A 16,389-nucleotide genomic window follows, 5' to 3' on the forward strand; every position below is an offset into this window, starting at 1 on the left:
TCAAAAAAGCCAGAAAAATTTCTGTATTTCTCTCCAAAAAATACAGATATTTAATTTTGATACCACTTGCTATTTACCAAAGAAACCATTTGGTACAGGTGCATTTGTTCCCCAATGAGTAATAGATGAGCGGTAGATGCAGGGGAAGGCGTGGCGTTGGGCAACTGTAAGACAGCAGCACCAGCAAACCGTGGGAGGCAGCAGCACAAGTTGTCAAACAGGTCTGAGATGTGTGCGGAGCACCAGTACGCTGGTAGATTTATTGAGAGGGAGTACTACAATACAGCCACATCATGCTGAGAGTATTGTGGACTGGGTCTCAGGGGCCTTAAGTGCAGCAGGCTCTTCTTCTGCAGCAGCAGCAACTAGCACAGCCGTGACAGGTGCAAAGACGGGAGTTAGCATGGCTAATGTGCCTGTACCTGCCGATGACTCTCCCTTGTTGTTTGACGAACAGCCTGAGGATCTGTCATTGCGAATTTCAGAGCAGGAGAAAGACTTTGGGACCTTTGGAGAATGTGGCCAGCACTTCCTGGACAAGGGTTCTTCATCTGTGGCTGCAATTTGCAGAGGTTGGCTTAGATGCAAATGAAGATGATGATGACCGTGATGTCACCTGGGGACTACCGGTGGGTGTAAGGGCTAGGAGCAGTTTCGAAACAGATGTAGAGGAAAGGCAGCAGCAACAGACTGGGAATGAAAGAGGCCGCAAATCTGCTTCATGTGAGTCCCAGAGAACACACAGATGAGCCACAAGCAGGGGAACAGTCACAGACTATGTGACCGTGGAGGTAATGGAGCTGGAGCAGACACAGGGCACCCAGCAGACGCAGGCAAAGAAAAAGAGCAGCAGAGTGGTTGCACGCACTTCTCCAGTGTGGTCCTTTTTCACTCTGAAAGACGATGATGGGTGTGTAGCAATCTGTATCTTGTGCCACAGGCAGATTCGCAGAGGACAGGCTTGGGTACAACATCCCTGCTTTCTCACATGCGCAACAACCACAAATAAAAGTAGGAGCAGTACTTGCGTTCTCTTGAAGGAGGTGTAACCACGTCATCGTCTCTTCTTCCACCTCCATTGACTCCTTCTACACCTCCAACTGTCATTGCTACTACGTCTCAGGAGGTTGGTGACAGCCAAACTTCAAGCTGCGATGAAGTATCAGCTTCTGGCTGCAGGTTTCGTGGCATCAGACAACGTTTGTCGCCAAAAAATGGGTACTCCAGCGACCCCTTCAGCTCCCCTAGCTCCCAATCCCTTCAGCCCACTCTTCCGGAGTTCTGCGCAAGGCATCAGGCTATGGGCCCAACCAACAAAAGAGTCATCGAACTCAATTCAGGTCTAGCCAAACTATTGGCCTTGCAGCTACTGCCCTACAGCATTCTGGACCCTGCTCCCTTCCGTGACCTGATGGCCTGTGCCGAGCGTCGGGGGAATATATCAAGCAGGCATTACTTCTCCCACACAGCTGTTCCCAGTTTACATGCACATGTAATGGGTAACCTCCTACGGACATTGGCATTCTCGGTGTCTAGTCAAATCCATGTCACCATGGACAGCTGGACAACCAGGCACGGAGTGGGACGCTACCTGTCCTTCACCGATCACTGGGTGGACTTGCATAGCTCAGTGGGCGGTAGTCTGCAAGAGGCATTGCAGCACCTAGTAACCCCGCCAAGGGGTGTGGTGGGAATGCATGGGGCACCCCAGTCCTCCCCCTCCTCCTCTTTCATTCCTTCTACAGGCAAACCCTCTCTTTTTGACACCCCTCCTGAAAGGCCAGTAGCGGAGGACACTGTGGTTAGGCGGGCACGCCACTACGGCTCCCTCAAGCACACACATTGCCAGGCAGTGCTGAAACTGGTGTCCTTGGGAGAGAAAAGTCACACGGCCAGAGAACTCTTGTCCGCTTTGCACAGAGAGATTGAGGCTTGGCTGACGCCCTCCGGGCTCACAACAGGCAACGTAGTGTTGCCACGACAACGTGGCCAACCTTGTGGCCTTGTTGTGCATGGGCCGCATAACACATGTGCCCTGCTTTGCGCACATACTGAACCTGGTGGTGCAGAAGTTCCTCCGTGCTTTCCAGGACTGCACGACTTACTGGGACAGGCTCGCTCCATCTGCAGCCATGTACGTCATCCACTTCATGATGCAAACTAGCAATTCCATCTACCTTCCTAGCGCTTCCGGCACCACAGACCACAACAACAGTGCTAGCCCACAAAAAATCTTGGTCTGGCCCTTCTACATTTAATCACAAATTTCCAATATTTGCATTGCACACTTCGGGTTGGCATTGAGGATGCACTACAACCAGCTCTAGATGCCAGTTACCAATGCGGTCCACGCTCTGTCCCTGGGTCCACTGCCTCCTACTCCTGCTGTTGCTGCTGCCGCCTGCCCAGTACTCCATTCCCTATAATTGTATTACACACTTCTGGGTGTCATTGACAATGCACTACACCCAGCTCTAGATGCGAGTTACCAATGGGCTCCACGCTCTGTCTCGGGGCCCACCACCTCCTCCTCCTGCTGTTGCTGCCTGTCCAGTACTCCATTCACAAAAATGGTAATACACACTTCTGGGTGGCATTGGCGACACAATACACCCAGGTCTAGATGCCAGTTACCAATGCAGTCCACACTCCTTCTCAGGGCCCACCGCCTCCTCTTGCTGCTGTTGCTGCCACCTGCCAGTACTCCGTTCACTAAAATTGTATTACACACTTCTGGGTGGCACTGACGATGCACTACACCCAGCCTGAGACGCCAGTTACCAATGCAGTCCCCACTCCATCTTAGGGCCCTCTGCCTCCTCCTCCTGCTGTTGCCTGTCAGTTACTCTATTCACTAAAATTGTACACTTCTGGGTGGCAATGATGATGCACTTCATCCAGCTCTCCATGACTCTTACAAATGCAGTCTCCCTGGCAAAAGCTGACCAGAGCCCACACACTGCTACTGCTCTTGCTGACCCACTCTCCGTTTCTTGGTCCTATATCCTTTTGACTAATGTTACCGCACTACTTGTCCACAAATTTATGGGTGGCATTCCTAACACGTCATCCAGGTCATGATGCCAGCTGGGAAAACATGATTTATACAGCATAAACAAATTATGCATAATAAATTCAATAGGGGTGCGTACATTAAATAGCAACACGTTTTCCTGCTGTTTTGACGGCAGAGACTATTGCTAGTGGGTTGAGTTCTCAATGTCCTAATGTATATGCTGCCTTCTGGACACTGTCCACCACGCAAAAAGCCTATTTGCCTACTTTCACTTTGCCTGCCAATTCTGGAAAACCACAACTTTATGGGTGGCATTCTTAACACATGTAATCCAGTTCATGATGTCAGCTAGCAAATATTGTTATGAATATTATTATTATTATTATTATTATTATTATTAATAATAATAATAATCAGGATTTATATAGCGTTAAGATATTATGCAGCTATGTAAATTCAATAGAGGTGCGTACAATAAATAGCAACGCATTTTCCTGCTGTTTTGACGGCAAAGACTGTTGCTAGTGGGTTGAGTCCTACCTTTCTCAATGCCCTAATGTTTGTGATGCATTCTGGCTGTTGTCCATCACGTAAAAATTTTCCTGCCATTTTCTGGAATACCACAAGGTCTTTTTAACTTTTGTATTTTTTTTCCTTGTTACCACTGTTCTCCTACACTTACCTAGCAAATTTGGTGGTTCTAACATGTAAAGGGGCTTAGCTATTAATGTTTAAAGTCAACCTATTGACTTTTTCGCGAACCCACCGGCAGTTTGAGGAAATTTTCACGAAACTATCAGAGGCCTTCTCGCTCATCCCTACTCAACACAACACTGTACAAGGCTAGAAAAAAATCAGGAAGGCTTTTTTATGCTGCTGGCAAGGACATTTAATGGGGCGGTCAAGGGAATATGCCAGATTTTATACAGGTCTCTGACTAGTGGCAGAAAGAGCCCTGAGGGTGTTCCTCCGGTCCAAAAATTATTCGCCGAGTTTCACCGCTTTGTTACAAGCCATACACATGCTTCAGAGTAGAGGCAGAGAGCTCCGAGGGAGGTTCTCCGTACAAAAATTAGCCAGTTACACAACTCTGTTACAAGTGATATAGGCCTCACAGTAGATAGGAGCAGAGGCCCCGAGGGAGGTCCTCCGTACAAAAATTAGCCGGTTACACAGCTCCGTTACAAGTGATTTAGGCCTCAAAGTACATAGACGCAGAGGGCCCTGAGGGAGTTCGTCTGTACAAAAATTAGTGAATTGCACAGCTCCATTGCAAGTTATGAGCCTCAGAGACAGAGAAGAGGTAGAGGGCCACAAGGGGGAGGAGGAGAAAGATGCAAAAGGCTGTGAAAGTGCTCTGTCCGTCAAGGTGTCAGCAGGCCATGCAGCAGTTGCCGACTAATCAGTGCACTCTGCAGAGGGGGTGTTGAAGTCATTGCCGATCCAAGCCTTATTCATTTTAATAAAAGTGAGTCGGTCCACAGAGGTGAATGTGCTTTTCACTCACTACGCCCCAGCTGCCAGTTTAAAGGGGCTCGTCTGGCTCAGAGTGTTGGGGTGAAAAGTAAGAGGAGGGAAAGCCTGTGAACTGACTCTTTTCATCAGGTGATTCAAACAACTGTGTGTCTTCAAGGAATGCGTCCTGCTCTGCCTTTCCACCCCCTTGGTGGGACTCCTCCGCGTACTCATGTACATTGTGCTCTACATGAGACTTTACAGGTGAGGAGGAAGAGGTGTATCAGGGACCACAGTTTGGGATCCCTGTGAGACCTGTGTCTGGGACTGGGAGGAAGGGGGGTGCAATCAACCCAGGCTGGGTCATGAACTCTACTACCTTTTGTTCAAGGTGTGGTAGTAATGGGCGCACACCACCACCAGCAATGCTAAAATGTCTAAGGTCTGACTGGCTTCTTGTTCTCAGTTAAAAAACAACCCATACTGCTTTCCTTGCCACCCCTGACAAAGCTGCCAATTCCTCTTTGGCTGGACAAAGTTATAATGTTTGTTCACACCGCATTTTGAGCTAAAATGCTTCACAAAAAGTAAATTATTACAGTAATCAGATTTTTTTTTTGGGGGGGGGAGGCATTCAGCCCAAAAATGCAAGTTTGCAGTGTGTGTTGTATCCGGCACTTCCCTTCAGCTGTGACACTTGTAATATGCAGCACAGTATATAAATGTGACGTCCGTCACTGCATCTGTCTGACTGTCTCTTTGGGTACCCTGGCTCTGGCTGCCTGTATGTAACACACTGACTGAATACAGAACAGGAGCAATACAGTACAATTTACAACTATCTATCTGAGCCTATTTGAAATACACACTCTCACCAGAACAACTGAATGCTGGAATTGAGCTATTCCACCACTCAGTGTGGTATGATACAAGGATGTTGTGAACATCCAAATCTGCTATAGAAAGATATTAGCAGAATATTAAACTATAGGTTGTCTTAACAGAATTTGTTTTCAGATTATTTTTAGATCTCATTCTGTTGAAGGTATATTGACTGGACTGCACATGATCTATTTAGTTTTTTTAATTGCCTTTTCCCTTTGGAAATTAGAAAGTACCAAATCCAAATAATCAGGTGGACTTGCTTGCAATCCACATTTTGAAATGCCAGCAATGGCAGCTATTTTTTATGGGATTTATTAAATTGTTTAGGGGAATTTTGTAAAATTATTAATTTCAATGTTTATTATAGACAACTTGTTATAGGCAACTTAGGGTTAGCAGCGGGGGATAGCAAAGCCCCAAAACTGGAGATGAGTTTATCATGCAACTTACCTTGATCTCAATGTTCAAAATCATTAAATACATGTTACTGTGACAATATCTTATATTGCCATGTCCTGGTATGGTATTTGCATAAACAATTGCTTTGCAGGTTGCTGCCATTACACACAAAATTGCACATAACCATTTACCAGCACACAGTTGGAAAACATGAAATTGTAGTTTTCATAGTCTCTCCAATGAGAGGAACATTGGGCAAGTTGGTTTCAAGATCAGACCCATGTATTCCAGATGAAGTAATAAAACCTCTGTGGACTTTTGAGATTTAAAACCCACCCAAGGTCCTTCAGTCATAACGGTGATAGAGTGGTCTTCAGCTCCTAGGAAGACTCATTACACAATGGAAGTTTGCCAGGTAGCCAAAATCTTATATTCTGAACCTCATGAACCAGATAACAATTAGTGTAACAGTGGAGGACTTTTTCATACAGGTAACGAACTGAAGTTTTAAAGAGTATCCCTAAGGAGGAATTGTGCGAACCCTGAATATACAAAAGCAGAAAAACAAAACAGACAAGTGGGATTTTAATAGGCAATGCTTCCTAACAGTGATAGACAGATTGGTCTACAGCTCCTAGGAAGATGCATTACACAATAGAAATTTGTCAGGTACTGCAAATCTTATATTCCTCCGGACCTCAAGAAGTCTGAAGCTGGCAGCAATACTCCAAAAACCCCAACACCGAAAAATTACACAAACCCATAATGCTTTACATCTTTTCACAGCCAGAATGAAAATCACCCCAGCCGGATGTAACAAAACCCATCTAAATAAGTACCAAGGAATCCAGGTATGATATTAGCCCTGTAATGCCTGCGGCTGGAAGTGAGAACCAGGGGATGAGAGGAATTTCACTGGTGATGGCCTATAGGTGATACAGAATGGATACCGCACAACAATGGCCATACTTCTAGTAAAACAGAAGAGGAGACCCCCTCCACAGAGGTTCACCTGCTAACCCTGCAACTCACCTACCTACCCCTACACCTCATTTTGTATGTAGTTCCTGTAAAGGAAAGGTTAGGGACATTGTCTCATACAATAACACAGCAGCCAAGTCACTGCCGCATGATGCAGTGTAGACTAGCTCTGCAATCTAGTTAAGGAAAATTAATTTTAAAGAGGAACAAAGAATTCTGAGTGTCATCATTAACTGAATTTAGTTACATTTGGTCATGTAGCAGATTAAAGTCATTGGAGTCACTCAGAATCCAATTTGCTAGTATTGCAGCATAGTTAATCTATAATTTAAAATGGAGGTCATCAGCCTATTTTTTTCTACATGAGTCTTTTATATCACTTAAGGGAATATTGTGGCATGCAAATTTTATTATGGTTGACAATGATTTTCTATACAGTTAAATTATGGTAAATATTTTTTAAATCCAGAAGGGGTCAGTATTTACAGAGAAAAAGTTTAGTTATTACTGTTAGTCTTATGTACAACACATATTAGTTCTAAGTATGCTATGCATTGTATATATTATTTACCAACCACACACTGCAAGAGGTAAATGCTTGTTTAGATCCAGGGTGGGCATAAGAAGGGTACTTTTACTTACCTAATCATTTGCGCCCCCTAGTGGCCCGTGCAGTTTGAAGTAGTAGGTTGTGGTTGTGCATTTGGAGTGGTGTTGGGGCTACTGGTCCTATAATGTAGGGGTTGATGTCAGTGCCTATGCCTGGCAAATGGAACGTAGAGTAGAAACCTATAGAGAAAGGGAATAAGTTAATCAAATGTGCATTTACATTCTCATAGACCTAAACGGGCATTTAACCCCTGCAGCTTTCTATAACTGAAATGGAAAGATAACAGAAACCCGAACCAACAAACATATCATATACCAACATAAATATATAAATAGGGTGTGCAAAGCAGAAGCCTACAGCATCCACACAGATTCCATCTAGTCACATTTGTCTAATAAAGACTTACTGTAACAAGGTCACTAAAAGATTAATTCAAATATAATAATGTATTAAGACACTTTTAAATGGATTTTGCTCTTTACCTTATATGTCTCATCAACAGCACAAACATCTTTCTCATGGTTTCTGCTCCACCAGAACTGGCATAACTTTCCAATCCAGATGAGGGAACATTACATTTTAGTATATAAAAAAAAAAATTAAATTACTTCAACAATAGAAAAACAATCTTGCTCCAAACACAGATGTATCATCCTTCCAGGAAAACTTATCCTAAACACCCTCACTTACTGCCCCCTCTGTCCCACAACTCATAGGGGCAGGTTGGTGGGAAGCTTTACCTTTCTGTAACTGCCCCACCACTTCCGTTTTGTCCTTCCTTATACCCTTTGAACTCCCCACCCCTTCCAACAATGCTAGCCCACCTCTTCTTCCTTTTAACACAATCTTTTCCATACACACCCCTAGCCCTTGGTCATGCCAATGTTCGGATGACCTCCTCCCTTGGCATCTCCAGGCCTCTCTTCTTACTGAACCTCTGCCTGCCTGCAGCTCTGCCACACATGTTCATCCTCATTTCTCCTTGTCTGCACAATAGCCATACATGCATGTATTATATGTTTTATTGTTAAAACTAAAGTGGGCCACATGGGGTGGTATCAATATGCAAGAAATCCACAACATAACCTTCAGTTCACAGGGTAGCAGAGAGAGAGGAATTGATGGGAAATATCACCAGTGGGGTCACAAACGCTTTTGTAGAATGGAGACAGGGTAAACATATGTGAAAAATGATTGGTGACCCTTGCTTTCCAAGCTTCTTGTCCAGGAATAAAAAATAAAAGAAAAACTACAAACCATAAAAAGACTCAAATATTGAAAAATTTTGTGATACATACAACTGTGACTGGATTATTGATGCACAAAATATTCTAGACACAGTGACAGTGCTGTGACAGCAGAAAACACACAAAGAAAGAACTATATGCATTTATTGTGAATTAAAACTTTATAGTCTGAGCATACATGTGGGGTCAGGGTTGTATGCTCTGCAAGTACAGAATTATAGTTTCCATGTCACCTTCTGTAAACTGAGAGGAAAGCACAGCCAGACTTATTTTTTCTCGTGTAAACTATTTGCCCTATCAATTCACCATATCATGGAGAAGAACAAAGACAAACATGTTTATTGTTCTTTCATAGAAAGCATGAGTTGTCCAGGAAGAGACAGGAAGTATGTTATTTAAAGGATCAGCACATGAAAATGGGGGAAGAAATGCAAAAAGATTATGAATGCAGCCCCCGCGTCCAAGGACAATATATCAGATTCTTGTTTTAGGACAAAGCTTTACCTTTTAGAAGGGAAGAAAGAAAATGATCAGAGTTATTTTTAGTCCTGTATAGTAATTTGCAAAATGAGGTGTGTCTCAGCTCAGAGGACATTTATATCCAGTCTTACTAATGAGAGATCAGAACATCAGAGAGCAGGTCTTCTCCAACATGTTTTGGTCTCCTCTCCTCCTCACTGTCTGCTGGTTCTACACATGTGAGTACAGAGTGTAGAGCTGTCTTATACTTTATTATTTCTGTGATACAAACAATATAACATTACATTCTCAATCTTTTTTTTTTTCTAGCATGTTGTCTTGGTCAGTCGGTTCTAAATCAACCCACTGGAATGACAGCAAAACTAGGAGAGACTCTTAAAATATCATGTTCAGGGGAGAGCCTTTCCAGCTAGTATGTGCACTGGTATCAGCAAAAAAGTGGCAGTGCCCCTCATCTACTTATTTACAAAGATAAGGAAAAGGCATCAGGCACACCAGACCGCTTCTCTGGAGACAACGCCAATAATGAGGGCACTCTGACCATCTCTGGAGTTGACAATGAGGATGAGGCAGATTATTACTGTTTTACAGGGAGCACAATGTTACACATAAATAGGTAAGCAGTAAAAAACATGACTATACTATAAATGCAATCATCCTTGTCAAATATGTCAGTGATATAAACAAGTGCTGTGCAGCTGTACAGAGGAATATGTCAGCAGAGAATATATTACTAATACCTACTGCAGTGGCAGCAACCATAAACCCGAAGAAATCCTGAAGCATCAAAAAAATGTCTGCAAACTCAAATCCCTGTTATAAAACCAATAAATTAGAGGTAAAAAAATGTAGTTACCCCCTTTTCCCAGCTAGAGAAGCTAAAACACAGGAGATGACTTTTCTCTTAAAATGCAAACAGAATGTATATACTTTTCTAGTATAGAATGTTTTTTTTTTATTAAGTAAAAATAGACAGAATGAAAATGTTTTAGAATATCTGGTGGATTCTTGTGAAATCATCTAAATAGATTCCAGGGAGTCCAGGTATAGGGATGAGCGAGCGAGATTTGTAAATTCGATCTCGCCACGAATCGGGCGGTTCTCGCCTACCGAACATTTAAGCGAGAACGGCCTTGTAATTCGCCATGAGGTTGTGTTCTCACCAAACAAACGAGGGAAAATGCAGGGGGTGGGAACGGCGATTATTTCCGGCGGGAATGGCGCAGCTGGGAGCGAATCATTTGCTCCCAGGATGCACAGCAAGCCCTAACAGCCCAAACGGGATCTGAGATCTGAGCACAGGCATATATACAGGGAAGGAGGGAGGGGTTAGTCACTCCATCTTGTGTTCTGTGTGAGGAAAAGAAGCAGGGAGAGAAGTGCACTGTGACAGGGACAGGTTAGGAGCCTTCTGTATATCTTGAATTATACGGATTGTGCAGTTTTTGATGCTACCCCTAGCTATCTAGCAAAAAAGGCAGAAACATTTGTATCCTTTAAAAATATATATATTTTGTAAAAAGATATCTAATTCTGACAGCACTTGCTGTCTATAAAAAAAGCTACAAAAATGTCTGTATTTCTCTAAAAAAAAAAATACAGAAATTTTATTCTTATCCCACCTGCTATCAAAAAAGCCAGAAAAATTTCTATATTTCTTACAAAAAAAAATACAGATATTTTATTCTGATCCCACTTGCTATCTATCAAAAAAGCCTGAAAAATCTGTGAATTTCTCTCAAAAAATAAGGATATTTTATTCTGATCCCACCTGCTATCTATCAAAAAAGCCTGAAAAATTTCCGTATTTATCCAAAAAAAATACTGATATTTTATTCTGATCCCACTTCCTATCTATCAAAACAGCTAGAAAGCTTTCTGTATTTCTCTCAAAAAAATACAGATATTATATTCTGATCCCACTTGCTATCAAAAAAGCCAGAAAAAAATTCAGTATTTCTCTAAAAAAATAGATATTTAATTCTGATAGCACTTGCAATCTATCAAGAGGCTGAAAAATTTCTGTATTTCTCTCCAAAAAATACAGATTCTTTATTCTGATCCCACTTGCTATCTATCAAAAAAGGTCCACCGCCTCCTCCTGCTGCTGATTGTCAGTACTCAATTACCTAAAATTGTACACTTCTGGGTGGCATTGATGATCCACTACACCAAACTCTAGATGCCAGTTACCAATGCCGTCCACACTTTGTCTTAGGGGTCACCGCCTTCTCCTCATGCTGTTGCTGCTGCCGCCTGTCAGTGCTCCTTTCACAAAAAGCTGTATTACACACTTCAGGGTGTCATTGACGATGCACTGCAACCAGCTCTGGATGCCAGTTACTAATGCTGTCTACGCTTTGCCTCAGGGCCCACTGCTGCCTCCTGTTGTTGCTGCTGCTGCCTGCCAGTACTCCATTCACAAAAATTGTATTACACACTTTTGGGTGTTATTAACGATGCACTACAACCAGCTCTAGATGCCAGTTACCAATGCGGTCCACGCTCAGTCTAAGGGCCCACTGCCTCTTCCTGCTGCTGTTGCTGCTGCCGCCTGCCTGTAATCCATTCACAGAAGTTGTATTACACACTTCTAGTTGGCATTGACGATGCACTACACGCAGCTTGAGATGCCAGTTACCAGTGCAGTCCCTACTCCACCACAGGGCCCAAAGCCTCTTCCTCCTGCTGTTGCTGCTGCCTCCTGCCCAGTACTCCATTCACAGAAATTGCATTACACACTTCTGGGAGACATTGATGATGCACTACACCCAGTTCTAGATGCCAGTTACCAATGCCGTTCACACTCTGTCTCAAGGCCCACCACCTCCTCCTCCTGTTGCTGCTGCCGCCTGCCCTGTACTCCATTTACAAAAATTGTATTACACACTTCTGGGTGACAATAATGATGCACTGCAACCAGCTCAAGATGCTAGTTACCAATGCCGTTCATGCTCCGTCTCAGGGCCCACCGCCTCCTCCTCCTGCTGCTCCTGCCCCTTGCCCAGTACTCCATTCACAAAAATTGGATTACACACTTCAGGGTGTCATTGGCAATTAACTACACCCAGCTCTAGATGCCAGTTACCAATGCCACGCTTGGTCTCAGGGCCCACCGCCTCCTCTTCCTGCTGTTGCTGCTGCTGCCTGCCAGTACTCTATTCACAAAAATTGTGTTACACATTTCTGGGTGGCATTGACAATGCACTACACCCAGCTCTAGATGCCAGTTACCAATGCAGTCCATGCTCCATCACAGGGCCCACCGCCTCCTCCCCATGCTGTAGGTGCTGCCGCCTGTCAGTACTCCATTCACAAAAATTGTATTACACACTCCAGGGTGTCAATGATGATGCAATTTATCACATTTTTGTTTTTGGGCTTAGATACACTTTAGCTTTTTAAAGGGAAGAGCCAAAATGATCAATGCTATCTTTACTCATGTATGATAGTACATAGTGTACAGAGTGTAGAGCTGTGTTATACTTTATGCACAATCTTACACACACATAGACAAGCAGTATAAAACCATGAATAAACTATAAATGCAATCATCCTTGTCAAAGTAGTAAAATGTGTCAGTGACATAAAGTAGTGCTGTATGCATTTGTACAGAGGATTGTGTCCCTATTTGTTCCACATTATAAACCTGTTTTGTATTGAATATCGGTGCATATCATAACACACATGCAATGTGCATCATTATGCATCAGTGTGCATTATTATGAATCTGTATGCACCATAAAACACATTACATGAAGTAGCAAAGCGGGCTGGTACACAATGTTACGCATATAGACAAGCAGTATAAAAACATGATTATACTGTAATTCCAATCATCCTTGTCAAAGTAGTAAAATATATCAGTGACATAAAGTGTCGTATGCAGCTGTACAGAGGAATATGTCAGCAGAGAATATATTAATTATAATACCTAGCACAATGACAGCAAGGTATCATCCTAATATTAAGTTTCCATAAAAAAACAAATCAGTGTTAAAAACCAAGCAATTTTGACATTTCCATGTCCAGCATGATTTTCTGTAATATTTCTCCTTTGCATAGAACCATCATTATTTCACCTGGACCATTAATTTAATAAATATTTAGATATTCAAAAACTATAAATGCTAAGGACATCTCTCAAATTCCTTAGAACACTCTGGTCAATGTTCCTAAGTGACTTGTATTCTTCATGCTAGTATCTAATAAACTCACCCTAAGCTGAATTTGAAATGACATTCCAGGGACTCATTTAAGACTCCACATGAATTCGCCACACTGTTCATCAAGAATTATATTTTTTTACACAGTGCTTGAGATATTCACCAAACATACAGGTTGAGTAACATATATCTTACCAAAAAAATGCACCAAAACAACATCATAAGATCTGAGTTTATTATTTGTGCATTATTGAGCATTTTCAAGCTGCTTTGTATTGAATATCAGTGCATATCATGATTGGCATCATGGAGCATTTTTACATTTACCTAAATCCTATTGGTTACAGGGCTACCTGCAGGGGTTGGCCACACATTAGTGCACATTATAACACGCATTAACATGTCTAATGCATGAAAAATACACTATGAAAGCACGATTATCAAACAACATCTTTGCTTGAAGCAAATAAATTTAAAATGTTTACTTTTTTAGAATGCTTCTTGTTTCGAAGCGAAGAGTTAGGAGTCTATTTTTTATACACAACTTTTAAAACAACTTCATAGCCAAAGTTAACCATCCTGACATTGCAGACACACAAGTAACCCCTGGCAATGCCTTAGCAAGGAAGCTACAAGGAAGCAACACCCCTATTATGCTGTTGCCAGCCCACATGCTCTTCACAATTGGGGATGGTAGGACTTCTGCTGGCGATGACCTATAGGCGAGACAAAATGGACCTCCCCACAGAGCATTTCTTACATGCACCCAGCCAATCCAACAGGAAGACAGCCAGAGACAGCTGTCCTTTGATATAAAGGAAAGGCCAGGGACAATGTGCTGATTTATTAAAGCTCCCTAAGATTGGAGAATATTGACTTTCATGGGTGAACCTTGGTGATCCAACAAACCTGCAATAAATTTCTGAAACATCAATTTTTATTATTTGACAAAAGTTTTCAATCCTAGACCAGATCCATTCCAAATTTGCTGAACCACCCAGGTTCTCTCATGATAGTCTCCAGCTTTGGAGAGCTTTAATAAATCAGTCCTCTTGCCTCATACAAAAGGACAGCAACAAAGTCAATGCTGATTCATGAAGCAGTGAAGACTATAGTTTTGCAATATACTTAAAGCGTACCTAAACGCAAAAATTTCACTTTACATAAAACAGTAGACAACCCTTTAATGTAAAGTAAAACTTCTGTTGTTTGTTTTTTTTTTACGTGCAACACCTTTTTTTAAAAAAACAAAAAAGGGTGCAGCACCTCCTAAGCGATCGAGAATGAATGGGAGTGCAAAGCTTTTGGGATACCTACGTCACGCATCCCGGGAGGCTCTTAAGTGCTCCTTCTGCGTGAAGAAGCCTTTCCGTGCAAATAGAAAAGTTTTTTTCTATCCTGTCACCTGATGTCACCTGATCTTGCTCCTGGGAAGAAGAACCAGGAAGAAGAAGAGAAGATGGTGGCGCCCGGAGCACTGGCTCAGGGACGGATGCCGAGATGACACGGGGAACCCAATGCAAGACACCTCCGGATGGATCTGTACATACACACTTTGGTTTAAAATTTTGTAAACTGTAATAAATCTGGAAGGAGGCAGTATTTACAGGAGAGAAAAGTGTAGATAATGAAATCTTATGTATAGCACACACTTATTCTATTATTTTATTGTACTGAAGCAGTGCTTCTCAACCAGGGTTCCTCCAGAGGTTGTTGGGGGTTCCTTGAGCAATAAGCAGTTTGTGACTCTCTGGTCAGTTTTACTGTTACCAATGATCTTTTTAGCTATCTGTAGGGGCGAAGAGGAATTCTTCATAATGACCACCATACTAATGTACTGTGAACTTTGTTCTGTACATAGTAATTATAGCAGGGGTTCCCTGAAGACCTGAAAGTTATTTCAAGGGGTCCCCCATGTTAAAAAGCACTGTGTCTAATACATGTTTGGAGCTGCTATGTATTGTATGTATTATTTTGCTAACCCAACACTGCAAGAGTTAAATGCTTGTTTATGTCTAGGATGAACATAAGAGGGGTATTCTACTAATGTCACCCTTTGCTCCCCTGGATCAGAAAACCAGACCAACAAAGATATCATATACCAATATCAATATATAAATAGAGTGCACAATGCAGAAGCTCATAGCAGACTTACCGATTTTTCTAATAAAGCCTTACTAAAGTGTAAGACAGCTCTACACTCTGTACTCACATGTGTAGAACCAGCAGACAGTGAGGAGGAGAGGAGACCAAAACATGTTGGAGAAGACCTGCTCTCTGATGTTCTGATCTCTCATTAGTAAGACTGGATATAAATGTCCTCTGAGCTGAAACACACCTCATTTTGCAAATTACCATACAGGACATAAGATAACTCCCATGTAAAGCTAAGTCCTAAAACAAGAATCTGATATATTGCATTTTACCAGTTCTTGAATGTGGGGGCTGCATTCATAATTGTTTTGCATTTCTCCCCTTTATTTTCATCTGCTGATCCTTTAATCATCACACTTCCTAGACAAATGGACAAAAGAACATTAAACACGTCAACCTTTGTTCATCTCCATTATAAGGTGGATTGATATAGGGCAAATAGTTTACACGAGAAAAAATTATGATTTTTGTACTTCTCAGTTAACATGAAGTGACATAGACACTATAATTTGGTACTTGTGAAAATGCTTTTATCCTGAAAAAAAAAAAGAAAACTAATGCAGCCCCCATATTTTAGGACTTGTAAGCTGCAATTGAGTCACTGATAAGCAATCACTAACAGCATCAAATAGACTAACAAGAGTATGTTTGCTGTTTTAGCATCTATTATTCTATCTATTGATTTTAGTTTCTCACTCATTTATTTTTATCCAAGAAGAAGCTTGGAGAACAGGCGTCACAAATAAATCCTTTCTCCATGAATCTAAAAAAAGAGTGTGTCCCTAAGACCCCACTGATTTTTTCAATTAATTCTTACTTCTCTGTCAACTGAATAGGAGAAATGAGAAATCTTATTAGGGACACAGACAGAAATAATAATCTGACAGAACATCTAATGCTGAAAAAAAAGGAAGCTGAAGTCAGAGGGAATAGACCTAGGTACGGTAATAATTTTATTACAATACTAAATAATGGGTTTGAATTTCTTTAATTGTT

Source organism: Pyxicephalus adspersus, chromosome 6 (genome assembly GCF_032062135.1).
Source record: "Pyxicephalus adspersus chromosome 6, UCB_Pads_2.0, whole genome shotgun sequence".
NCBI classification, from domain to species: Eukaryota; Metazoa; Chordata; class Amphibia; order Anura; family Pyxicephalidae; genus Pyxicephalus; species Pyxicephalus adspersus.